At 32.5% G+C, this 27,878-nt stretch overlaps 1 protein-coding gene and 1 long non-coding RNA gene across 3 annotated transcripts in view; one reads left to right on the top strand and one right to left on the bottom strand.

Annotated features, from left to right (window-relative positions):
- Positions 1-27,878, top strand: part of LOC143197038 (uncharacterized) — a 35,032-nt gene that overhangs the window by 3,325 nt on the left and 3,829 nt on the right. The gene's annotated exons all lie outside the window — the stretch shown is intronic.
- On the bottom strand, positions 72-3,775 carry LOC143196833 (uncharacterized). Of its 2 annotated transcripts, XR_013005858.1 has the most exons (3): positions 3,714-3,775; positions 2,933-3,041; positions 72-2,702 (listed from the first exon to the last, which is right to left on the bottom strand). It is a non-coding gene; the product is annotated as an uncharacterized LOC143196833 (long non-coding RNA). The 2 variants fall into 2 exon arrangements; XR_013005857.1 differs by lacking the exon at positions 72-2,702 and having other exon boundaries at positions 2,847-3,041.

Below are 27,878 nucleotides of genomic sequence, written 5' to 3'. Positions count from 1 at the left end.
AAACAAAATATTATTTAAAATAATTAATAAAGATTATTTTTCGTTCTTATATTATTTGTTTCGGATATTTCTTATATTTTTATATAGCCTGTATATTATATTTCCTGTATAACCTATTTTATAATTTTATGTATCAATGTTTTTTTAAATCGTGTTTATATTTGTTGAAATACACCTTGTTGTACAATGTACCTTGTTGAAATACATGTGCTTAGGATTATAAATTGGTATAATAATATATTATTATAAAATGATAATAATAATTAATATAGTTATATATTATATAGTTTTAGTTATATATTTATATAATAATAATTAAATAATTAATTGATATTTATTTGCCAGTTTTCAAAAACAATTTGTTCGTGCATTGGACCGTTATAAAATATTTGTTGATATATTAATTGAGTATATCAAAAAAATCGAAGGCAATAAAACATTTTCCACGCTCGATGTGATATTAAATTGGCAGAAGCGAGTCCAATTATATAAAAACGACGATTATACACAACTTAATATAAGACCGTGGCAATTAAATGACACGCTTGGGAAGGTACCCCCGGCATGTAAATAAAACATAAAGGGTGTAAAAGCAAGACCACATAACAAACAAGTATCTGGGAAATTGATGTGCTTGGTGTCCTAAGGTCGTTTTCAAACTTGCCCGCCCACTCACTTAATTTTATTGCTTCCAATTCATGTATATGTAACAAAGTTCGTACCACGGCGTATAAATCAATTCCCCTCCCTTCCCCATCACGCCCTTAAATTGCGTGATTTTCGCTTTATTGACATTGAACGACGTTTCTACTTTCAGCTAATTTGTAAGTTAATTTTACTATGTAAATTTAACCAGCTAACTATGTTATATCGAATAGAAGAACTGAATACGAATCATGATGAATATATATCCGACAAATCATAACAGTACCGAAAAGAAATCCTTAATCTAGTTTATATGGTACTTACGCGATAATTGGATGATATTTTTATCATAGTATTCTTCAAAATTGCATAACTAATTTAATTTGAACCGATTTGGTGGTTTATCTATATCTTAATTCCATTATTTATACTGTTTTTGTATTTATTCTTATCTTAATTATTACTTATATTTAATACACCTAATTTATCATCCTTTATTTTCTTCTCCTAGATTGACTCTAAACATTCTAGCCATGTTGCTTTGGTAAGAGTGGCTAGTTCGTTACACCTTCTTTTTTTAAGGCTGACTTGTGTGAAAGAATTTACCGTCAGGTTTTTCAGCAATTTAAAAACCAAAAATATTGAAATAGAAATAGAAATTATATGAAGATGGTGAACTGGAAGTTCAAACCGAAACAAACCGTTACGAGAGAATACAATATATTGCAATTGGTGCGTTTGTGTCTAAATTGCAAGAAAAAAGCTTGTTATAAAAGTAGAAAAGCAATGAATTGACTTTATATGATGACAACGTTCGGATATATATAGCACAAATCGTGATAATGAGCATGGATACTCTTAAATAGAAATATTCGCTGTATCCGACGTAATCACCAGACATTGCTCGTTCTGATCATTAATTATTTGGATCTACATCGCATAGCCGACCTGAGAAATATTTTACATATACGTAGTATACAATTTGGGTTAATTCACAAAAATGAGAAAAACAAAAACTAATTCTCCTATTAACAATACATTAAATAAGACATAAGTTTCAATTCTTATCAAGAATTCATTTCAACCTTATCAATCGTTCAATTTAATTAACAATTCATTCACAACAGATCATCCTATATTAATACCAATAAAAACCCTTAATTCTAAACACTTTTTCAGTTCTGGTCAGTCCTTAGATACAAACACTAATTAATTATCACACCAAACTAAACACACTATATCAATCATACTATAGGCTAAATCGTTTTTATATATGTCTTAGGGTTATTTTGACGAGTTTCTGATTAAATAACTGTTTTCTATCAATGTTGCATTCATTTTGTTCAATTTAGTTATTCAATAACTAATCTTAATAATGGATAGAGGATCGGATGGAATCGAATCATAGAATAATGATCATAATAAATTTTTAACCACACTCAATGACTTTCAACGTCCCTTTTATTTAGATTAAACAGAGAATGTCCTATAAAAGATGGAATGTAAATTCGTAACAGCTTTGAAACTGAAAATATAGGCTGTTTACACTTAATCAATGTAATAGAATTACACATAATGGATAGAAAAGGGAGAACATTGTTGTTAACTTAGTTACAAAAGTGAGCAATGCTATTTAACATAAATTACGGCTATTTATTAAGATTCCTTGAAAATTAATTCACACTGAAAGAAATATTTGTAGATTTCAGATCAGTTAAAAAATTGATTTATGAGTTTTAAGTTATCATTTTCAGTATTTAACATTGCAAACATTGAATCCCGGTAAATTAACAAATAAATGAGGGCATCATTTAAGCTGAATATTTAAAAAGTGTGGTTTTTTTCTTATTGCGCTAAAAAAACGGTTAACGAGGGTTATGGGTTATTCCTTTTAATTTGACATCTTCGGATTGTGAAATGCCAGTCACAATGGCAAAGCCGTTAGAGGGAGCCGTGGAGTTGACATGGCGGCGGCAATCATGCTAGTTGACAAAGTTTTTCGAGTGTTGATGTCGGAAACTCCTCTTTTGTCAGTGGCGTCGAACCATTTAATATCGCTACGATAAAAGACGGATTATATTGATAAAAATATCGTACTATGCATTTAATTAAATAAACAAACTTATCCATCTAATATGATAATTATTTTATATTCAATATTTCAATTTATTATCTGAAAATGATACGAAAATTAATCCATCAATTTAAAAAGCCATTTAATCATGATCAATTGAAATGTTTACAAGTATTTTACAAGAAGCAAAAGGTAGCCATGTTATAAGATTACTTGATCACGTCTCCCGTTATGGTTTGAGCTCCCAGTTATGCATTTTTGTACACTCTGTGCCTTCTATTCCCTTTGTTTTTAAAGCGTTGAAACCGTTCACGATACGTTCCTACAATGAATTCATATATGTATGTATTAATGGAGTCGATGTCTATTAACAGGCCTTACAAATATAGGGAATATAAGTGAAACGGAAATAAATCAGGAGAATAAGGCATCGATTTATTATGAAAAAGATAATAGATTTCTAGTAAACAACAACATAATTTTTCATGTTAAAATTATTTTTTAAAGGGATCCATAATATAATAATAAATAATTTGTAGAAAAAGAACGTATTGATATTGGCTGCGTATTGAAATATTAATGGAATTCTCAGAGTACTTTAGATAATAAAATAGAACAATTTTCTTATATTAAATTATTATCGACATATTTTGGCGATAAAACTACGCTTAACAGACGTGTGTCATACGTTAAGTTGTGGAAAAATAATTTCGGTATTTTGTTGTAATAATGGGTTTTCGGTTTCGATTCCTGGAGAATAATCATATTTTGCTTTTTTTTTCATATCATATATTGTGAATATCTCCTCATTAGAAAAGAAATCCAATAATTTTCGAAATAAATGATCAGAGGTTTAGGGTAAATTAGATGGCTCGGTGAATGAAGGTAAAACGAATTGAAACAGTGGTGTTTACATTCTGTGACCGTTATTTATTGAAGTAATGTAAAAATGTGGAAAATACAAAATAGATAAAACGGATGGCAGTGGTGTTACCTGGAGACGAAGCTTGGGCAATCGGTGGTGGCACGTCTAAACCAAACGATGGTCGAGTACTGAATGAATGGAAATATCCTTCACTTACATCCCAGATAAAAGTCTCGGGGTCGCCAGCTATTCGTTATCTGGTTCTAGTTGGCGCTGCTGGCACCCCGCCCGTGTTCAACATCTGGGATTATATTTCTGGGTATTTTGTAGACCGTTGTTTCACTATGTAAAATTCGACATGCCTTAAGGCCGCTAGAGAGGCAATGAAAAATGGATGATGTACGACAAAAATTGCGAAAAAATTGTGGTTGTACTCCGGAGAAGCATTGGTGGTGCAAACAATGTTGCAAAAACCGCGTTGATGCCGAATTAGGACGGAGGGAGGATTGGAAGAGAATTAATCGTCCTGAGGTGTTCAACCTGGACAGACATAATAATTAGCAATAATGATTAGAATGATAATATAAGCGTTGTCAACCATCACTAAACGCTGTTAGTAACTCGACATAGACTAAAAGAGCCTTGCTGTGAATTTTAAATACATCCACCGTATAGCCCGGTCCTTGCACCATTAGCACTTAATTCTACTTCTACAGTGACGACATTATATTTTTACCAGAAATGTGGTAAAAGGTAATCGATTTAATGTTAAAAATTTAATTTTAATTCGCACTGTCTTTACTTATATTAATGAAATTTCATCTACACATCTGTTAATTTTAATTAAGAAAACTGTTGAACTCACTGGATTTATCCGGAATGCCACATAACAGAACATAACTTACTATTCAGGATTGACTCACCAATCACTTGAATTATTGGTTAGAAAAAGAATATGAGCAATGTGACTATGTTAGCAATGTTAAGCTACTATTTTGAACATCATGTTATAAAGTGGAGTTGCTCTTCTACCACGGATTATGTCAATGATCTCTTCAGCCTCACCATTACAATTCCCAACAAGCTTGGCGTTTTCAATGACTGTTAAGTGAGAAGACTAAATAATGACTATTTGTGTCTTAGATTTAGAAAATCCACGTTTTTCGCACGACCAATTATATGTAGCGCGTTCAAGGATTAGCAAACCATCAAGTTTGTTCATTTATACCCATCAGGTATTAATTAGAAATATTGTTCATCAAATGGCATTGTGATAGAAAAAGCCAAAACTACATTTTTATTAATATTAAGATGAAATATATATTTAAATATATACCGTACAGTCATTATCGGTTTTTCTAACAGATGTCATTTTATTCTACTGACATCAAGTTTCAAAGCTATACGTCGTTATATTTTGCGAAAGTCATATAACTTGAAATTGTCAAGTTAGGTGCCTGAAAACGATCACTTGCGACACACATTACTGTTCTTATTTAATCAAAAGACAAAAAACCGCTAAAAGTCATGGTTCAAAATGGATTTACTTTCAAAACCTTAAGCGCAAAAAAGTATGGTTATCACTTGGCGAAACCGGCCGATCGACTCCAAGGTATTTGGTGGGACCAGAGTGGTGTGGTGAATTACAGCTCGATAACATGCCGTCATCAGCAACCATCATAAAGCACAACCGATCAAGGAAGGGTTGAAAGCACTTGGATGGGACATATTATCACATCCGTCGTATTCTCCAGACCTTATCTCGTTCTACTATCAACTTTTCGAGGGACACGCGCTTGTAGAGCAACAATTTGCGAATTTCGAAGAATGTAGAAAATGGCCCAATTAATGTTTTTGCTCAAAGAACAAATAGTTTTTTTGGCACCCGTAAATTGTCTTAAAGATGGACAAGATGTATAGAATTGAATTGTAGTATTGGAATACTTTGAATAAATAAATTTGTTGATTTTCTTGAACATCATGTAGATTTTTTCCGAAAAAACCGAAAATGATTGACTTCCGTTACACTTGGTACCAATATATATATATATATATATATATATATATATATATATATATATATATATATATATATATATATATATATATATATGTATGAGCATATGTGCGAGTTATATATTATCGCAATCGTCACCAACTGCCTTTTTTAGCATGTCGAACAATACGGGGGTAAAAATATCCTAAAGGCACGCCTGTGGTGTCGAAAAACCCCACCGTTTCCAATCACAGTGATTTTGAGCTGGCACCGTCTAATTCCCGCCGTATAATTATTCATTGTGAACGTAGAATTGTATGAAAGCAGCCGCAGGACCACTCCCCTGTGGTTTTCTTGAATTTTCTAACATATGTTGTAATTACGATTGCTCTAAATCCACCCTAGCGGCTTTTTTGTGAGGCTCTCGCGCAATTTCACGATTCTTATATAGCACTTTCGTTCAATCGCACCGTGCCTTTAGAACGTGCTTCTTTTCTCCACCAGAGACGGTTTAGTTTTATTTCAATCTCAAATCGTTTTATTCGAATATCAAACGTGCCAATAGTAATTATTCATTTCAAGTAAAACATTACCTCTTGAAATAAATATTTTTTATGTTTTAATTTCATTTAATATTGCAATATGATCGCCTCCATTCAGTTGCCATTATAACCATATATTTTATTCATCAATATACTTTACACTAGAAACTAAATAATAGTTTTATTCGATATAGGCACTGTTATAATTAATTAACATCAAATGTACTTTAATTATCTTACCAATTAATTAAATTACGTCTGCATTCCTATGCTGATGTTATTGACTATAACATTCTAAAATTATATTTTTTAAGCAAAAATAATGTTAAAAATTTTAAAAATGTCAAACAGAAGATGAAATATTCCGATTAGAAATACGATTCCATATATTTTTTTCCTCAATATATTTTACACTAGAAACATTATAATAGTTTTATTTAATATAAATTATATAATTCATATATAATTATATAATATATAATTCGTTGTTTATTACTCTCTAAAATTGTATTTTTGTAAGTAAAAACAACTTAAAAACAATCTTAAAAATGTTAGACATTTATGATGAAATATTCAGATTAGAAAACATGTCACCTTGATAACTAATTCGTAAAGTATTAACGCTTGAGTAAATACTGTGATTTTTTGATAAGATATTTTCTGTTACAAACATAGACAAAACCAAATAACACTATATTCATTAGTAATTTTTTTTTGTATAATAAATATGATACCAAAAGTATATTATATTTCAAAAGAATTGATTTTACAATGTTTATTATATTTAAATATTGTTAGTTAAGCTAGTTCGACATATTTTATTAATATTTCTTTGCAAAAATACTACATTTTGTATATAGTAGTCAATATTCTTCTTTTTGGCCAATTTCCAAGGCTTTTAATGGGTTGAACTAAATTCTTGTTGAGTTTAGCAATAATCTTTGACCTGTATATCATCCAATCAATTGCATCTTCAAAGTGTTTTAATGCTCCGAGATGCTTTTGGTCTAACACGCGAAAATCACCCGATTTGAACCTCTGGGATAATTCCTGGTACGTTATTTCATTAATACCAGCCATCACTGTTATTCTACGTCGATCAGCTGCAATGTTATTTGAAACTGAAGAGTTGGTATGTTTGCTCACTTAAATGTATATCATGTTAGACAAAAAGACTCAATATCAAGCGACTGTACTGGTTAGTCGGACGATAGTGACTCTCAACTTGACCCAAAATCAATGAGATTGATTTATCAATCTATTATAAAGCCAATTTGGACCTATGGGGTGTAAATATGGGGTTGCACTAAAACATCAAACTATCTGGTAATCCTAAGATATCAAAACAAAGTTCTTCGATGAATTAACAATGCTTATCGCTACATAACCAACGAAGAAGTAGACGATGACCTCCAAATCAGATGGATTTACGAAGTTATCCAAGATTTCGCCTTAAAACATGAAATAAGGTTATTGAATCATAGCAACGTGGAAGCAATAAAGCTACTGGACAACACGCAGGAAATCAGAAGATTGAAGCGAACCAAACTACAGGAACTTGTATAATCTATAATTGTAATCCTTGACTTTAGCTTTAGTAATTTGATTTTATTTTAATTTGGAAAATGCATCCTGATTTATACCGTACTCATTATGTTTGTGTACTTATGCAAACACAACAGAATAGTAGTAATAAATTAATGTGTAAAGTAAAAAATCTATTCTATTCTTTTGAATTATTAAAATTAAATAATAAATTAAAATTAAAATTAAATAATTAAAATTAAATTAAATTAAAATTAAATAATGCATTAAATGCATTTCTTATGAACATTAAAATAACGAGATCAACCGAGTTTTAATAATTTTTCTTAAATTTAATTTGAAATAAAGATTTTTTAAAGACAAAAAACAATTTAGAAAAGAAACACAAGAAAGCAACACATTGGCTTCGAAAAAGAAATTGTGGGTATTCATTAGCAATGATGTAAACATATCCTTTGCCTTTTTAACTTTGCTTCAGTCAGATACTGACTGGTGATGGCCCTGCAATGCCGGTGTTTGAATATTTTATCTGGATACGGCTGGCGTTCCATTTGCGTGCCAGCGTTCGCTATCATGACCGCCGCGCTATCTGTCGGCTGGATTATTAATTTCCAGACGGTCAGCGCTGTCGACCAACCTTTGCGACCCTTAATCGTCTTTTCTTCGCTATATTTTTCCTTAAGTGGATTTTTTTACGACCTATGTGCCATATAGGGTCACGCAAAATCCACTCCCTTTATGATTTGGACATCTAAAGGTGATCTTTTTCACAGGGAGATTATGTCGGTATTTTTCTTTGGCGAAATAATCGATATATAATATAAATATTATTTTAAAATCTATTAACTGATATCAATTATTAGAAGAGTAAAAGAAGGTATTGCACCGAACATAGATATACCGAAGAAATGATAAGTTACGTAATCAACATACGGAACAGTTACATTCGAAAAAAAAAATATGTAGAAATATTCTAATACAATTATTTATTGAATAAATATTTTAAATCCTTTCATCAACTACTACATCGAGTTTTATCAATACAAACATACGGAAGCTGATTTTTTTATATAATAAAGATATTTCTTTTAATTAATTACATCTTACATTATATGCTTAATACAATCTTAATTTCCAAACTATTTTATTACTACTGTTCTGTTGTACTTGCATTAATAGATAAGCAAGACGAGTACGAGATTAATCAGTATGTATTTCCCAAATTAAAATTACATTAAATTGCTTTAAAATTAATCTAAAGTTAAAAATACACATATAGACTACAAAAGTTTGTGTAAATTTGTTCCTGCATCTTGTCCAGTAGCTGTATCGCTTCCACGTTAGTGTGATTTAATAACCTTATTTCATGTTTTAAGGCGAAATCTTGGATCATTTCGTATATCCATTTGATTTCGAGGTCATCGTTTTGATGTTTTAATCCAACCCCATATTTGCACTCCATAGGTCCAAATTAGTTTTATAATTGGTTTATTAACCAATTCTTTCATTTTAGATCAAGTTGAGAATATGTTCCGACTAACCAGTACAGTTCCTTGACTTTGAGTCTAATTTGCTCGCCTTTTTATCAAACACGATGTTTCCAATTTAACGTACCATCGAGATGGATGCGAGGTATTTAGCTGATTCATACAAATACAAAATACTGACCAAATGCCAATCGGGTAATTAGAAATGAATTAACATAGTTCTCGAGGAAGAAGATGATGGTATAGGCCCCATGGTATGAAATAAGAACATTCACAAAAATCTAAAAGCCAGCGAATAAATTAAATGGTTTGCGGAAAAACATCAAGATAGATTGTAGAACAGAAAAATCAGAGTTGGTAATGCCATTTTATTAATTTCCCCAATAATCAAAATCAAATTCCTCAAGCTGGGGGAGAAAAAATTGCCGATTCCTTTAAAAGTAATTTTAAGGATTGAAACATTGGAAGTGTAGTGCGTATTTTTCTTGATAGCATTTTGATAGAGATTTTAAGGCGAAACATACTATTCCAGTAGCATTTACTAGAATAATTCAATCATTCATGATGTTCAAGCCTATATTGATCAAAATCTGGCATAACATGATCTAACTACTCCTCATCTAATTTACTAGCTTCTAATTGTGCTATATCCATATATAACCTAGAGAATGTTTTTTAATTATTACTTCCTATTTAAAGTTCCTAGAGAAATGTTCTGACCTAGACTATCGATATCATATTTACGATGAGAAGTCAAGATTCTCGCATTTTTCCCGCATAATGCCTATCAACATGAGTTTTCCCGCAGACTGAGGATTTATCTACAAGTTGGCAACGCTGATTAAATCGTAAAACTACTACAGCTGCTCAACAACAGTGGACTTACTCGGAGGTTGAAGAGACAAAAACCCTTTGAACTAATATAGTTAAGTTATGTGTAAAAACTATGCAGTGTTTTAAAAATATGTGGAATGCACCAGTACAGAGTACTCCCATCAAATATTCGAGATCAACATGATAGAAAAATTAATCGATAGCTACCATTAATAACTAATTGCAATACCTGTACCGTGTACTTTTAAATAAAAAGAGGAAAGATATTTATTATTGTTTACAAATAGTAAGACGTACAATTTTATTCTATTCACTATAATACTTCGATAATATCAAGTAAAACATACATATGCCGAGAAAAAAAAATGAACACTAACTAAATAATAATGACATTAATACTATACCCCATTATTTGATTGTAAGACTGAAGGTATGATGAAAAGAGGTTTTCGCAGATGCAGGAAATGGTAAGACGATCCGTGGCTTGCGTCGCTCCTTAAAGTACGCGTGGACCCTGTAAACGGCACAAAAGAAACACCGGAAGAAATGCTGGTCCGGAAGAAGGCCCATATGGCCTTTTCAATGCAAGACGTGTTTTATATCGTGAAATCAAGAACTCCTACGAGATCGGTGATAATTATACTCGTGCTATGTACCGTCGATTCATTTTGAATGACGAAATATCACCTGCCCTTTTTCTAAAGCGCGTGCCTTTTTTTTTGTTCCATAATTGATGAAAACAGAAATAAAACTATAAACTGTTCGTTACTTGTATCAACCTTTAATTTTGGTTACTTAATTCGTAACACTCCAATGCCACTATGAAAGAGATGTTGGCTCAACTAGGAATGCCGAAAAAATACCTTTACATAATTTTTTCCAAAAAAAATTAAAGATATTTCTCAAGCATTAAAAAATATAAAATTGGTACTTAAAATTTTTGGTATTTATTATTTAACACAATATTTGTTAGTCGATATTCTTCAATATTTTTTCTAAAAAGATATTTTATAAACATTAAATAAAAACAAAAAATTTAAACGTCAGCTCAGAAATACCAAATTGACAATACTATAAAATAATTAAAACTTATTGTCAGTCAAGAATAAATAATAAATTATAAATAAGAATAATTATAAATTTTCTGTAATGTTGATTTATCTTCCTAAAACCCCACGTTGCTCTACGAGATTGATGAAAAAACATTTCTTATTTATTTCTTTTCTAGGAAATGTTGATAGTCGAGTCTTTTGCTACCTGATTTGTTAACAACTACAGAAATATAGATGGCGATATTTTTTAATCCACCTAGTCGTTCTTTCTCATTAATATCAAGATTAACACTTTTGTATCAATGAAACTAAAAGCGACTATTAGGATATAAAGCAGTAGCATCATTACATGTTAAGTTTCTGAAAGTGTTTGACGGTCTTCAGCAGCAGATTTCTTCATATCAAACAAGAAAAGCAACGAATATTGAGAATGAAATCGAATATATATATATATATATATATATATATATATATATATATATATATATATATATATATATACATATATATAACTGATTAAAATATATGGAAGCACACATAGAGATAACTATTTTTGAAATGTTTATCGAATAATACTATAAAATAATATTTCATGTGTTTATTAACTTGATAAAGTTGTTGCGTACACACGACTATGCCAAATTATCGCAAAACGTATATTACGCCCCGAACAATACCCACACCATAATGCAATGGGGGTCCAGACCTAGTCACATCCGGCACGTGTGCCCATATACTTATTATACAGTTTAACCACCTTTTGACATTGTACCGGAAAGAGAAAACTCTGACCCACCCACCTACCCTTAAATTATGCGTATATTAGACTAGATCGCTTAATGATGCAAACGGTGACCTAATTGAGCTTTAACAGGCAAGTTAACAACACACTCACTCGAATTTCCTTCGCTTTAGTTTGTATATAACTACTAAATGGTTGATATTTAGCTAATAATAGTATACATATCGAAATTTAATAATTTTAGGTACCGTATTTCAAATAAATTAATCTTTTGAGAAGTTTGAGTATAGAAACCTAAATAAGAATCATAAGAATGAATATTGTCTTTAATTAACGAGGTCCAATACCAAGTTTGTTCAGAGTTCATTATTCAAATCCAAATTAAGAGATTCCTTGTAGTTTTGAAGAAATCAACAGATTTGTATCTCATTGAGAAGAGTGAACCTTACTACTCTTCATTTAGTTGTCTTTTATGACCGGCAGAAGCTACCACAGTGGAATTTAGAACCACTGCACAGTAAAAAGTCATAAATCATTATTAAAATAAAAGTATAATTTGTAAGCTGTAGAAATGAAATATATCAGAAGAGCCAGCGGTGTAGCAAAGAGAGACAGGATGAGAACTAAAGAAATAAGAAAAGTCCTCAAAATTAAATCAGTTGAAGAATATACAGAAAGGAGGTAACTAAAATGGTGGCGATATCTATAACCCATGAAGGACACAAAACAGGTAAAAAGAACATGGGAAGCAAGGATAAAAAGGTAACACAGAGAACTTGGGATAAATGTCCCAGCAAAAGCTTCAGCAGTGAGGAAAAACCATACTAAGTAGAGACAGAGATAAATAGAATGAATTTATCATTTTGACATATATATGCAATGCCTGTTCGAAACTGAACCATGTTTCGGAAAGTCTTAAGGTGACTCGAGTAATTATGTTTTAAAAATCTGACAAACCCGCAGAACAACTTGCATCTCACAGGCTCATTTCGCTCCTATCTGCCATATCAAAAATGTTTGAGAAACAGCTGTTAAAACGTATTAACCCATTTATAGAAATAGCACATTTCCAGTTTGGATTTCGAAATCACCACTCGACAATCGACCAAATTCACAGAGTAACGGCGGTTGTTGAAAAGGCAATCGAAGAAAAAAATACTGCCCTACAATATTACCGGACACCTCACAAGCTTTTGACCGCGTATGGCATTTGGGATTAACCTATAAAATGAACAAATTGCTACCGCGGAATTACTATCGACTATTGGAATCTACTGCTACTGCATTAAATTTGGGGATATGGCACCCGCTGATCGGGCAGCCGTTATTGGGCACGAGGGCCCGGCGATTCTATTGATTCGCAAACCTGAGTTAACACACAACTGGGTACTGTTGTATGGGGGCAAAAGTTATGACTGTAGCGACGGATGAGGTCGTTTCAGCCTGGAAAAGGGGGGGAGCTTGGCGGTGACGCGGTGCTAAGCTCCAAGCATGTCGACCAGCTCGCGAACAAGCGCGTTTTCAGAAGAACTTGAGCTGAGTTGTTGTTTGTGGAATGATTGAGATATGAAGTGCTTGATTTCTGGAGTGTCAGTTTCCCTATGAATTTGATTATTTCTGACAAACCATGGAGCGTTTAATATTCTCCTGAGGAGCTTATTTTGGAAAACTTGAACTGGGTCTAAATAATTTGAAGTAGACATTAGATCCGTAGAGGAGTACGGACCGAATTAACATCTTGTACAATAAGCATTTGATGGAGATGGAAAGTCTATTAGAAGGGCAGATCAGAGAAGATAGCAGGTTTGCTATCCCCGAACCTTTTTGGATTGCTTTCTGGATTTGGAAATGCCAACCGAACCGCCGGTCGAAGTGAAGACCTAGGTACGTGACGTTATCCAGCCATGGAATTATTGCGGTGTCGATCTTAAGTTGCGAGACGCGCAGTGCGTAACGCTTCTTATGGAAAATGATGGCCTGGGTTTTCAGGGGGTTGATTTGCAACCTCCAGAATTTGAACCACTTGACCGCATGATCGAGCTGCTTCTGTAAACGTTCATGAATTGTAACTTCGAACCTAGCGGCCATGAAGAAAACAGTGTCGTCAGCGTAAAATGCGACGTCAATGTGCTCTTTTCTCGGCAGATCTGAAATAAAGAGGTTAAATAAGGCTGGAGCCAGCGGGGAACCTTGATGTACGCCAGCATCGATTTGTTTACGACTGGAAAGTGATTGCCTGATCTTGACCTGGAAAGATCTGTCCGAGAGATAGGACTTGATGAGAGCGGTTAGGTCTTCTGGGAGGCCTAACCGCACGCACTTTGCGATCAATCCGTCGTGCCAGACCTTGTCGAAGGCTTTGGTTAGGTCCAGAAGAACTGCTCCAAGCTTTTTACGTTGGTCAAGAGCACGATGGATGTGTGCGGCCAGACGGGTAGCCTGATGAACGGATGAGTGGTGAGCACGAAAGCCGAATTGTTCATCTGGAATGATGTTGTTTTCCTTTGTGATAGAGTTGAGAGCGTAGAGTATTGCCCTCTCGGCAAGCTTCGAAATGGCGCTGAGAAGGCTGATAGGCCTGTAATCAGATGGAGATGATTTTGCTCCTTTCTTGGGTATAACCGCTATATGTGCGTGTTTCCAAGACGCCGGGAAGTGTTGCAGCCTCATGATGGAGTTAATGATGTTTGCCAGTTCTGCGAGCTGCTTATGCGGGAGCTTATTTAACTGGGTAATCGATATTCCATCGAAACCACTGTTGGAATCTTATATTTTCGAAAGAAAATTTATAGTCTCGCATGAATGGGTATTCTCAACACTTAAACCTATTTCGGCTGGGGTTCCATAGGGTAGAATCTTGGGATTCTTCGTATATCTGCTCTATAGTACTGATATCTCAACAACAAAAGAGACAGTACTTAGAACATCTGCCGACGACACAGTTATCATGAACGAAATATGTATATATGTCTAAGGCTGTAGAAAAAATACAGGTAGTGGTCAACAAGATCTATAAATGATCTAGAGACTGGAAAATACAGCTTAATAGCTTCAAATATGTCCATGTTAATATTGCATTGCGGCAAAATGACAAAAACCTAATTATATCACTTGACCCGTGAGATATCGGATTCCTCAAACAAAATCAGCTAAATACTTCGTAATATATCTCCATGGTAGGTTAATCCGGAAACATCATGTTAGACAAAAGGCAGAGCAGATTAGACTCAAAGTCAAGCAATTGTACTGGTTAGTCGGAAGATACTCTCAACTTGATCTAAAATCAAAGAGATTAGTTTATCAGTCAATCATAAAGCCAATTTCAATCTATGAGATACAAATATAGGGTTGCACTATCTTGTTTAGTCTTTAGTTAGTATTCTTCATATTATTAGTTAGTATTTGTTAAGTATTCTTAACTTTAGCTTAAGTTGATTAGTTTTATAACATATAAATACGTATATATAACATGATTAAGAACATTTTCTCTCTTTACCATTGTTATTTATTAATTAATTCCTCTAGTATAGTATTTCAACAACCGTTATATAAGATATAATGCTTCAAATAACTTCAATTCAAATTGCTAATCTTAAAAATCCTCATAACATAAACAGTACGCAACGTTTTATTTTATTTAGATTAATAAACGTTTTTAAAATATTAGAATAATCATTTGAGACATGTTATTTATATAGATATACATGACCAGAACGTAGAAAATGTGTACTTTCAACAAATATCGAAATAAACCAAGTTCTTAGCGGCAAATTGCCCTGTTTTAACCATGCGATAAAGATGGAAATTTATCACTGTCACATGGCCGACCATTTTGGAATAGATAACAAAATGCGCAGGACCCATCAAAGATAGGAATCACTGCTGATGAACAATAATTATGAACTTCTTGCGTTTTCCTTTCGCCCATTTCACGTCTAGTTTGCATATATATAGAGGGTGAATTAATTATTTTCGCTGACCAAAAACAGGAAATGAAGGAATACGGGGTCCAAAAATGTTAGGTGATATCACCTAAGCTTAACACCTAGATATAAAAAGTAATCCCATAAAACGCAATAAATAAAATACTTTAAATGTTTAAAGTATTAGAGTCGATAAAAATTACAATTCTGTATTTGCATAATATCAATAATATTGAAATATATATATTAAACTGATTAAACTTGATATATTAAACATTCACCCCTACAGCATTTAATATTTACATAAATATTATTTAAATATTTTTGACGACAAAAGACCCATATCTAAAATATGAACATTCAAATTATATTTTCATATTTTCTTAAGCTACATTGAAATCATCACGTTAAACAAAAACTAGAGCAGATCAGATTCAAAATCGAAAAACAGTACTGCTTAGTCGGAAGATACTCCCAGCTTGACTAAAAACCAAAATGTCAATTATAAAACGTATTGAGTACAAATATGGGATTGTGATAATTACCAAATAAACTAGTACTCCAATGCTGCCAAAACAAAGTTCTTCGGCGATTACCAATGCTTATCACTACATAACCATGAAGAACTGCATGATGGTTTCGAAATCATATAGATCTACGAAGTTATTCAAGATTTCAAGGGCTTAAAATATTAAATCACAGCAAAGACTATTAAATCACAGCAACGTGGAAGCGACACAGCTAGTTGACAACGCGCAGGAAGATAGAAGATTGAAGCAAACTTCACAAGATCTTGTATAGGGCAAAAGCGTAACTGTTAACTTTAGTTTAAATGGAGACATTTAATTTTAATTTGGGAAATACATGGTGATATATTTATATCATACTCTTCTTGCTTGTATATTGATGCAAGTAAAACAGAACAACAGTAATACATTAATTTGTATTGTACTGAGCATACCTAACGTAATAGAAATTTTTAAGAATAAACTTCTAATGAGTTAAACAATATGGAATCGACCTGAACTCATCACTCAAAATTACTACTTTCAAATCATTTCTTCCAAAAAACAAATCTTTGTATACAGTTATTTTCAACAGCACTCAGCAGACTTTCAAATACACTTTTCTTTTAATTAAACAAAAAATTGTGTTGTTTTTGGATCATAATTCGACGTAATTGACATAAAAATAATTACAGAAATGTTCCATACAACCAATCAAAATTCTAGATAAAAGCCCTCAAATTAACATTTTTTTTAACGCATCACATTTTTTTAAAAACGATTTAATACCCATAAATTTTTAAATAAAATTTTAAAAGGAAAACGAACACTATAACGCCAATAAGAAAAGCAATATATAGTTTTCTTACCCCCCATAACCGTACGTCAATGAAATTTTCCATCTCTTAGGCGCTGGAGTAATTATCTACAACAAATATTTGCTCAGCATTTTACCTTTTAACTATCCGGCTTCAACTTGCATCAGCTGGAGACGTGCGTATGGAGAGAAGCCTCCACGCCCCTCAATACAGTTTTTAATCTCTCCGCTTAATACCACTTAGAAAATCATTCGACAATTTTATATTTGTTTCATACTGTTGCACATTTAAGTGGTCTTCTATTCTAAAAATATATCCATTCCATTTTTGATTTAATACTAACGAACAAATCGGTGAAGTACCCTTATATACGATATAATTAGGAAATAAACATTTATTAACAGGTATGAGAGAAATTTTAACGGAAAAATACTTATCTTGATATATTAAAATTAATTTATTAAATTCAAAAAGCATTTATTAAATTAATAGAAAACAACTATACGAAACACCAACAACACTATAATTTTCCTAATATATATTTGTTTAAACACGTTGTTTGTTGTATTTGTTTGAACATCACTATGTAATTCACTAGGTTCAAATATGGAGAGTTTGGAGACTTATTATTTGGCGACAAATGATTTTGAAATAATGATTGGTTGTTCATGGCTCAAATCTTGAAAGGATTTATATAATAACACAGTTTTGATTTCATATTTGTTGCGTAAATTCTTATATAGTCTATCCAATAAAACAGTTAATAGATGTAATCAAAATTTATGACGTCAATGTTGCTGCATTAGCTTAGAAATTTGAGTTACAACGCTTGCCGATTTGTAATTTTATTAATATTATATTCAATTTTATTATGATTATGATTATTTTTGATTATTATGATTATTATCACTAGTCTTTTGAATAATTTTATAGACATTTGACAACAGCGTGTCTTCAAACAGTAAATAATAACTGGAGTAAAAAAAGGAAAAAATCACTCCGAGTTTAAAATAAATTTTACATATTTACAAACTATATTTCGCACTATATTCGATGTCATCTACGACGAGCATTGGTTGTTTTATTGGACGGACTATATGTTGTAATAACTACAAAATAATTCTACTTGTTAGTTAGAGCACTTTATTTCGGACTTGGAATCCTGTACGCCATTTTCAGTCACAATTGTCATTATTACAGTTATATGCAAAGTTTCAAACTAATGTCCCAAACTGACACTAAAGTTAAAAAATAATGAAGAAGATTCGTGGATCAAAATTTATAATCATAATTCACAAAATTATTTTTCAAAAAAATATCCGAAATATAATACAGCCCTATAAATAAATGAAATATAGGTCACTTGTTTTAATACATTATATAATTCTTCTTTTTCTTAGAAAACATTCAACATAACCACACTTTTATAGAATAGTAATATTGCCGCGTATTGTTTCTTGTGATTAGTACGATATATGTTATAATACTAATTATTTTCGAAATAGTGTGTAGTTCCCAGTACATATACATCTTATTAGCTATAAACTATATAGGATTTGGTGGGTAAGTGAATAAAATATACTAAAAAAGACAGGGTTTGCAAAAATACTAATTTTTCCTGTCGTTGTCAAAAATTATTTTACATAACCAAACTTTTAAATTAGTTAAATTGTGCTGTATTGTTTCCAGTGATAAGTACAATATATAATAACAATCATTTTTAAAAATAGTGTGGGGTTCCAGATATTTGAATTTTATTACCCAATGAAACACGTCAAGGATCGATTTTGGGCCTGGTTGGTAAGTGACAATCGTTTTCCCGGTTCGTCCCTAATCGCCTTAACAACAAGCTTCCGTACAACCCCAGCCGCCTTGATCCGTTGTGTTCCTTCGTAATCGGCAATTGAGATGCCAGCAACTGCTGACACTTATAATTGGTTATCATCGCTTTCGCACAGACTGGAAATTATTATCCTTTATTAGGCACATATACCGGGGAGATAGGAAATGAAATTCCGAAATAACTATTAGTGTGGTTGATTGGTTTCTCGCATTGTATCGGTTTTTGATTGGAAATATGTCGACGAAAAATAAATAGAAATAGAGATATTAGTCTGCCATAATAGATATATTTGCAAGGATTCGTTGGGATATATATTAGAGATCTGTCAATATAATTATGATGTTGTTTGTTATGAATTCCTTCCACCAAGCCTTGCCTATCAAAAAGGAATATTATTTAAATATTATGCGTCCTTTGAATAAAACTATTCAACTTTAGTTCAAGTCGTAATCATAATTATCTCGCCAAATAGTGGTTGTTCCCGACTTTTTAAAATATTATAAATTAGTCTTATAGAATTTTTTTAATTTAAAAAATCGATGGCTAGAATAGAATGTATTTTATTTAAAGTATTGTTCATTGATAGCCACTATTTTTCCCATCATTCGGTCAATTTATGGATTTCATCATGGAAAGAACGATGCATCTTTTGAGGTTATCCACAAATCGATCCATTTTTATATTGGAGCAAGTAGTAATCAGAAGGAACAAAGTCTAGAGAATACGGCGGATTGTGTAGCACTTCCCATGTTAATGTTTCCAAGTATATTTTTACTGGTTTTAATACCTTCAAATCCTCGTCTTTTTTTCTTCTCCAGAACGCTCTTTATCTTCGGTGTCAAAATCATCACTTTCAAAATATCGAAATCAGTATTCACACGCTGAAATCGATGGGGCATGGTTGTCGAAAGCTTCACACAGCATTCGATAACTTTCAGCCGCTTTTTTCTTCAAACTAAAGTAAGAAGAAGAGTAAGAAGTAAGTAAGAAGTAAAGAATAAGAAGTAAAGTAAGAATGTAAAAATAGAAATTCAGATATTTTCAAAGCACTAAAATGTTGAAATGTAAAGCCTGTTTCAGTATGAAATTGATTTCTTCATATGTACCTGATGCGATTAATATCTGTATCTGTTTGTATCATTCCGTCATCGCCTTATTTATCCGATTTATATCCCTCGGACTTCAAGAACATCATTTTGAGTGCATTATCGATGTTCAAACCAGATTAAAGTAGCGAAAATATAAATTTCTCAACAATTATTTGTCTAAATATGTACTTGTACAAATATTGCTTATAAAATTTGAATAGTTAATATATTTAAGCAGAAAACCATTCCAAATTTTGCTGCCAAAGCTAGTCATACTAGTCAAACTAGTTCAAGTATTGTCAGTGGAAGATTGTGGAAATTAATATTTAATTATTTATCACATTTTATTATATTTTTTAAAATTAAATATTGACAGTGAAAGATAGCGGAAATTATTATAATCCTTACCAGGTAAATCGCCCAACGCTAAAACTTCATGCCGACCAATCATATCCAAATAGTTTAAAGAGTTTTTCCTAAAACATATCAAACCAACTATTAAAAAAGCACTCCATCAAGCAAATTTGGATACAGAAGCAAACACTCGACAATCAATGAATTGTGGAGAATTATACATTTTCACGGAAAAGGAAATTTCTTCAGCCCTATGTCTAAACGTAGCTCAAACATCTGATAATGTATGGCACAAGGACCTCAAATGCAAACTCGCAAATAAACTACCTAGTCGGATTATCCATCCTACATTTCTAATCACCACATGAGAATAAAATACGGAAATAAATATTCAAATTTGACATCCATCTAGGTGGGTATATCAAAAGCTAGTATCCTTGGTCGATTATTGTACCTTACACATTTGCTGATGATACTGCTTATCACAAACAGCTAGATTACCTACCAGTGATAATGAGTAATTCCTTATGTAAACACAACAAAATATTTGGGTATGACGTTGGATACCAAGCTCAAGTGGTAAGAATATAATAAAAAGAAATCAGTTGATTGGACGTTATAATAGAAACAAATGTTGAAGCACTGTAGACCTATTCTCTGTAATTATGAAGCTTCACAGAGAAATTCATATAAATACGATCCAAACTTATCAGAACATAGTTCTTGCCAGCACTGTTTATGCCTCATGGTATACTGGACATAAGGATATCCACAAAGATCCAAGGATATCAAGAAATTGCTGCTGAAAGAACCGGTTAGTTGAAAAGGCCAAAACCCTTTGAATACAAAGCGCCATATTCTAATAGTTCATTGTTTCAATTGTTCCACAATTTGTCTAAAGGGCAATAAGTATTTGTTATGTTTATGTTATATATACATGGCATGTAGAAAATCACTTCATTAAGTGTTTTGTATAAAATATTATTTTAATTAATTAGTCGTATTCAAAAGTCCATGTGTCCAATAATCAGATCGGATGGTGTTAGACGTTTTAGTCTACGCATTTCACTGTTACTTCGCATATTTAGCTGATTAGCGAGTACATTGAAATGCACTCACACTCTTTCGAAGTACTGCATACAAGCACGTTGAATTATACCCGTCATTGGTTCTAGAGGAATATCGCGTTATATCACTTCATTTGAAACATAGTACGGAGCATCGAAAATGGCACGCAACACTTTATTTTGGAACCGTTGTATGATGAATATATTATATAAATATGACTTGCTAGAGGTTCCCTATAGTTGAATTTCATATGACCAAAGGGTAGACATATTTAACGCTAATTAAGTTTCAGTCTGAAATGTTAAATCTGACGTACAGAACAATATTAATAAAATTACTTTGTATGTCATGTGCTCAGTATTGTCCATGGCTAGCTATGACGTTTCCCAACAACACAAGAGTATTGTTTATATAGTATCTAATCATATTTAATAATATTAGTAATATGAATGTAAATCTGAATCTGAAAAAATGTACTAATATGGTATATATTATCAGCGGAAAAAAAATACAAACGCCAATAACATTGGTTCTAGAGGAAAATCGCGTTATATCACTTCATTTGAAACATAGTACGGAGCATCGAAAATGGCCCGCAACACTTTATTTTGGAACCGTTGTATGATGAATATATTATACAAATATGACTTGCTAGGGGTTCCCCATAGTTGAATTTCATATGACCAAAGGGTACACATATTTAACGCTAATTAAGTTTCAGTCTGAAATGTTAAATCTGACGTACAGAACAATATTAATAAAATTACTTTGTATGTCATGTGCTCAGTATTGTCCATGGCTAGCTATGACGTTTCCCAACAACACAAGAGTATTATTTATATAGTATCTAATCATATTTAATAATATTAGTAATATGAATGTAAATCTGAATCTGAAAAAATGTACTAATATGGTATATATTATCAGCGGAAAAAAAATACAAACGCCAATAACATTGGTTCTAGAGGAATATCGCGTTATATCACTTCATTTGAAACATAGTACGGAGCATCGAAAATGGCACGCAACACTTTATTTTGGAACCGTTGTATGATGAATATATTATATAAATATGACTTGCTAGAGGTTCCCCATAGTTGAATTTCATATGACCAAAGGGTAGACATATTTAACGCTAATTAAGTTTCAGTCTGAAATGTTAAATCTGACGTACAGAACAATATTAATAAAATTACTTTGTATGTCATGTGCTCAGTATTGTCCATGGCTAGCTATGACGTTCCCCAACAACACAAGAGTATTATTTATATAGTATCTAATCATATCTAATAATATTAGTAATATGAATGTAAATCTGAATCTGAAAAAATGTATTAATATGGTATATATTATCAGCGGAAAAAAAATACAAACGCCAATAACTGAACTAGAAATTTGATCGAAGATATCTGAAGATATTATGAGAGCCTCGACACGTCATCGAAAATAAAAAAGCCCTATATACATATATACGTACGCCCGATGAAATCGTTTGAATAATCTTCACCTTTTGAACGTGGATCTGTGACAGACAGATTGAAGCTGGGTTTTGGGAAAATGCGGCAACGCCCCATCAATTCTAAGCGAGCTTTTTGTACGGTCGTGCTTTTAAATTATGGAAGTAAGACGACTTTTATGCTTTTATTTTCATTTGGAATCGCGAGCTTGCCATGAGCGAAACTGAATGTATACGCAATTTGGAAGGGATGTTATGGACATAAAGGAAAGGTTCAGCCTTAAAAATATTTATTTATTAATATATCCATTTATATTTACGTCTAACTTCATTAGTATAAGTAATAACGAGATTATATTAAATTCCAAAATACTATACAAATCAATTTTTAATATTAAAAACCGAATATTTTTAAATGCTTAGCACATTGAAATCGTAATATTGCAAGCAAAATTGAGCAGTAATTAAATTGCTTGTAATTGAAATTAAAATACGTATTTAGTAGAAGCCCAATTCATGGATTTTTGCCATCGTTTTCACTAACTTGTGACACGGTCTTGGTGAGGAAGCACTTTGTTTTTCTTCAAATGCGGCCGTTTTTCGGCGATTTCGTAATTCAAACGGTCCAATAATGCTATGTAATAGTCGCTATTGATGGTCCTTCCTTTTTCAAGGTATTTAATGAAAATTATTTCATACGCATCCCAAAATACAGAGGCCAAAACCTTGCCAGCCGACTGTTGCCTTTTTCCACGCTTTGGAGCGGGTTCATCGTGTGCAATATACTCGGATAACTGTCGATTGGACTTCGGAGTGAAATGATGGATACGTGTTTCATCCATTGTCATATATCGACTCAAAAACTCGGGTTTATTACGCTTTATTAGCTTCAAACATTGCTCCGAATCATCAACTCGTCGTTGTTTTTGCTCAAAGTGTGCTCGCGCAGCAGCCACTTTGCACAGAGCTTTCTCATACTCAAATATTCGTGAATGATATGATGTACACGTTCGGTTGATATCTTCAGAGATCTTTTTATTGAGTTTCACTTTACGGCCATTCCAATAATTTTGTGGATTTTTTAAATGTTTTCGTCGGTAGCAACCTCTTTTCAGCGTCCACTGCGTTCACCCTCTTCTGTGCTCATTTCACCACACCTAAACTTAGTATACCAATCCTTGATGGTTGATTTTCCTGGGACAGTGTCCGGAAACTCGGCATCGAGCCAAGTTTTTGCTTCAACTGTATTTTTTCCCCTTCAAAAAGCAATATTTTATCAACACACAAAATTCTTTTTTATCCATTTTTTTCACAATAACAAAAATTGTTTCACTCAAAATGCTATAATTTACAAGCTAATGATCCGACAGCTGTCAATTTTATACACGCATCTTTTGAGCTTAGGGCTAACTTAAAAACATATGGATTTAATTCTAGTATCGCCAGCTATGTGTCAGACCGGGGACTTTTCAAGTGACTTGTTAATTCAATTACTTCTTAAAAATGTAATTGGTATTTGAAATATCTGACGCTGCAGTATTTTGTAATTAGTATTTCAAATACTTATGACTTCAAAATACATTTGAAGTTTGGCAGGGATGGGTGGTATTTATATTACTTGTAATTGACATATAAATACGTACTTAATATTTATATTTCAATTATTTCCTAAAAATGTAATTTGTATGTCAAATACCTGAAGCGTTATAGTTTTTGTAATTAGTATTTCATTTCAAAATACATTTGAAGTTTGGCAGGGTTAGGCGATATCTAAATTACTTGTAAATGAAATACAAATGCTATTTTTCAAATACTTCTTAAAAGTGTTAAAAGTTCTTAAAAATTAAAAAAGTTGTATTTCAAATACCCGACAATGATATATTTTCTAATTAGTATTTCAAAAACATATGGCTTCAAAATAAAAGTAAATAAACTTAATAAAATAAAATGAATACAAATAAATGAAAATAAATACATATAGCGGTCTTATTAACGGGCGAGTTATACAGAGAATAACAATAGCTTCCATAGGCAAAATAGTTACCTTATGTACTCTTATGTTATTCATTAATTTTATGAAAATAATGAAGATGGACCGATTTCTGAATATATGCCATTAAAGAATTATAAAAATTGTTAAAAAAATTTAAAAAAAAAGAAATATTTATATGAAAATAAAAAATATGATGATTATAAATAACTAGATTCAAATATAAATTAAGATACAAACTATCGTTCATCACTATTTCAATTATGTGACTTTCGAACGAAAGATGAAAATAGTGGTAAAACTAATCTTTTCCAGCAATAGAAAGTGGTAAAGGAAAACTGTTCCTATTAAACAAAAGCAAATACGTCGTAATAGAGAGGCAAAAGTAAAGAGACTGTTGAAACACATCAAACACTTTTAGAAACTTATGGTCACGTATGGATATAATTAAAACTGGTGAATTATATGTCAAGAACAAAGAGTGACTTGGAGAACCAAAACAGTCCAAACACAATAAAATGCAAGATTTATGGACGAAAACTTCAGATATTAAAATACAAACTATCATATAATAATAATCATCTCGCCTTTGACGGAAGGGCGAGAATACTGGTGAAAGTGATCTTTTCCAGTAATGGAAAGTGGCAAAAGAAAAAAAGTCCTATACAACAAAAGCAAATATGTCGTAATGGGGAGACAAAGTCGATTAGAGAGAATCCCAGCAGCTCGTTATTCTGCTCTCACAGATATATTTTTTCCATTTAATATTGTTGAGTTATCCAGTATATACAGGCGCTAATCATGAAGCTCTAAAATTTCATCTTTGGAGTTTTGTTTGATTTGAAATAATCTACTATTGAATCCCATCAAACACTTTTAGAAACTTATGGTAACGTATAGGTATATTTAAAAGTGCTGGCATATATGTCAAGAACAAAGAATGACTTGGAATGCCAAAACAATCTAAACCCAATCAAATGCAAGCTTAATGGACGAAATCTCACCTGATACTTTTGAAGAACATTTGAGAAAACTTAGCAGTTAATGAATCAACTATTTTCTGCGATGGAAAATATCTACCTCATAAATTTACTGTAAATACTATTTGAACTGTTTCTATGTCACGACAAAAAAGAAACCTTTTCTGTGGCCTACTGTGATTGGCGATAAAACCTACTGACATTTTTAAGAAATGATTACAATATAATATTTAAGTGGTTTAATTAGATTCAAATATTAAAATACAAACTATCATATAATAATCATCATCTCGGTTTTGAAGGAAGGACGAGAATAGTGGTGAAAGTGATCTTTTCCAGTAATGGAAAGTGGCAAAGGAAAAAAGGTCCTATAAAACAAAAGCAAATATGTCGTAATGGAGAGACAAAAGTCAATTAGAGAGAATCCCAGCAACCGTCGTCAGAGCGGTCGGCAGCTCGTTAATCTGGTCGCCCGGAAACATCCGCTCACAGTGCCACCCCCGGGAGCGGCACAGGCAAACAGGGCGCGAGCAGTTTGTTTGCGCCGCGGATTGCGCCGCAGGCCTGCCACCAGCGAACCATGAACGATCAACTGCGCCTGAATTGATGCGAAGCGGCACCCTTAACCCCCTGAGACAAACCCGCCACCAAATGTGACCGCCCTTTCTGACAGCCGTCGAGGCCAGTGACGTACACATCGGATTTGATCCTAATACAATTCCTACAAACCAACAGATTTTTTTTATCTCCCTGCAAGCTCACACCAACGTTAAAATAATAATTTAGTGTTCCCTAAAAACTATTAAATAAATCCGTTATATCTAAAATTATTAATATTTATGCAATATTTCAATAAAAAAAGGGAAACTAATTTAATTTTATTGATTCCATTATGGGTGATGAGATCCGAAAAATATTTGGTGCTTTTATTTATTTTGATTGGTGAAAACCTAACCTGTTAAACCTTTTATTAACCCAACTGTTAAATTTGACTCTTTTCATACCTGACACTACATAAAAGAACAGTTTTCCATTTAGTATTATTGAACTTTCGATATTTTATTTGATTTGATGAAATCTGCTGCCGAATCAAGCACTTTTAATACAATACAATTAATTAGTTTCCAGATCTCTATATACTATGAGGAAGATTCCAATGTAGGTCTTCCTACTGGAAAAAAGACCAGCGATAACACAAAGTGTGCCTCAGGCCTGACAGTGACAACAGCGACACGTTTCAAGAATTGCAAAGGATAACAGGTCAATGGGAATGTCCCCGGCCTGACACATAGATGGCGCTACTAAAATTAAATCCATATGTTTTTTAGTTAGCCCTAACCCACAAAATATGCGTGTATAAATTTGACAGCTTCCGGATCATTAGTTTGTGAATTATAGCATTCTGAATGAAGCAACTTTTGTTATTGTGAAAAAAATTGATAAAAAGAATTTCGCGTGTTGATAAAATATTGCTTTTTGAAGGGAAAAAATACAGTTGAAGCAAAAACTTGGCTTGATGCCGAGTTTCCGGACACTGTCCCAGGAAAATCAACCATCAAGGATTGGTATGCTAAGTTTAGATGTGGTGAAATGAGCACCGAAGACAGTCATCCGAGTAGACTGCACACGAACCCGCTCCAAAGCGTGGGAAAACGCAACAGTCGGCTAGCAAGGTAATGGCGTCTGTATTTTGGGATGCGCATTTAATAATTTTCATTGACTGCCTTAAAAAGCGAAGAACCATAAACAGCGACTATTACATAGAGTTATTGGACCGTTTGAAGGACGAAATCGCCGAAAAAAAGCCGCATTTGAAGAGAAATAAAGTGCTGCTTCACCAAGACAATGCACCGTGTCACAAATCAATGGCAAAAATCCATGAATTGGGCTTAGAATTGCTTCCTCATCCACCGTATTCTTCATATCTGGCCCCCAGCAACTATTTCGATGGTGATCGCCGAAACTGAGGCCTATTTTGAAACAAAGAACAAATCGTACTACAAAAATGGTATCGAAATTTGCAGGGTCGTTATAATCAGTGTATCACTCTTGAAGGGAATTATGTTGAAT

Source organism: Rhynchophorus ferrugineus, unplaced genomic scaffold, assembly GCF_030347505.1.
Source record: "Rhynchophorus ferrugineus isolate W39M unplaced genomic scaffold, kcgeb_rfMv2 rfM5, whole genome shotgun sequence".
Taxonomy (NCBI): domain Eukaryota; kingdom Metazoa; phylum Arthropoda; class Insecta; order Coleoptera; family Curculionidae; genus Rhynchophorus; species Rhynchophorus ferrugineus.
The sequence above is the reverse complement of the archived record's forward strand: the minus strand, read 5'-3'. Positions and strand labels throughout refer to the sequence as shown.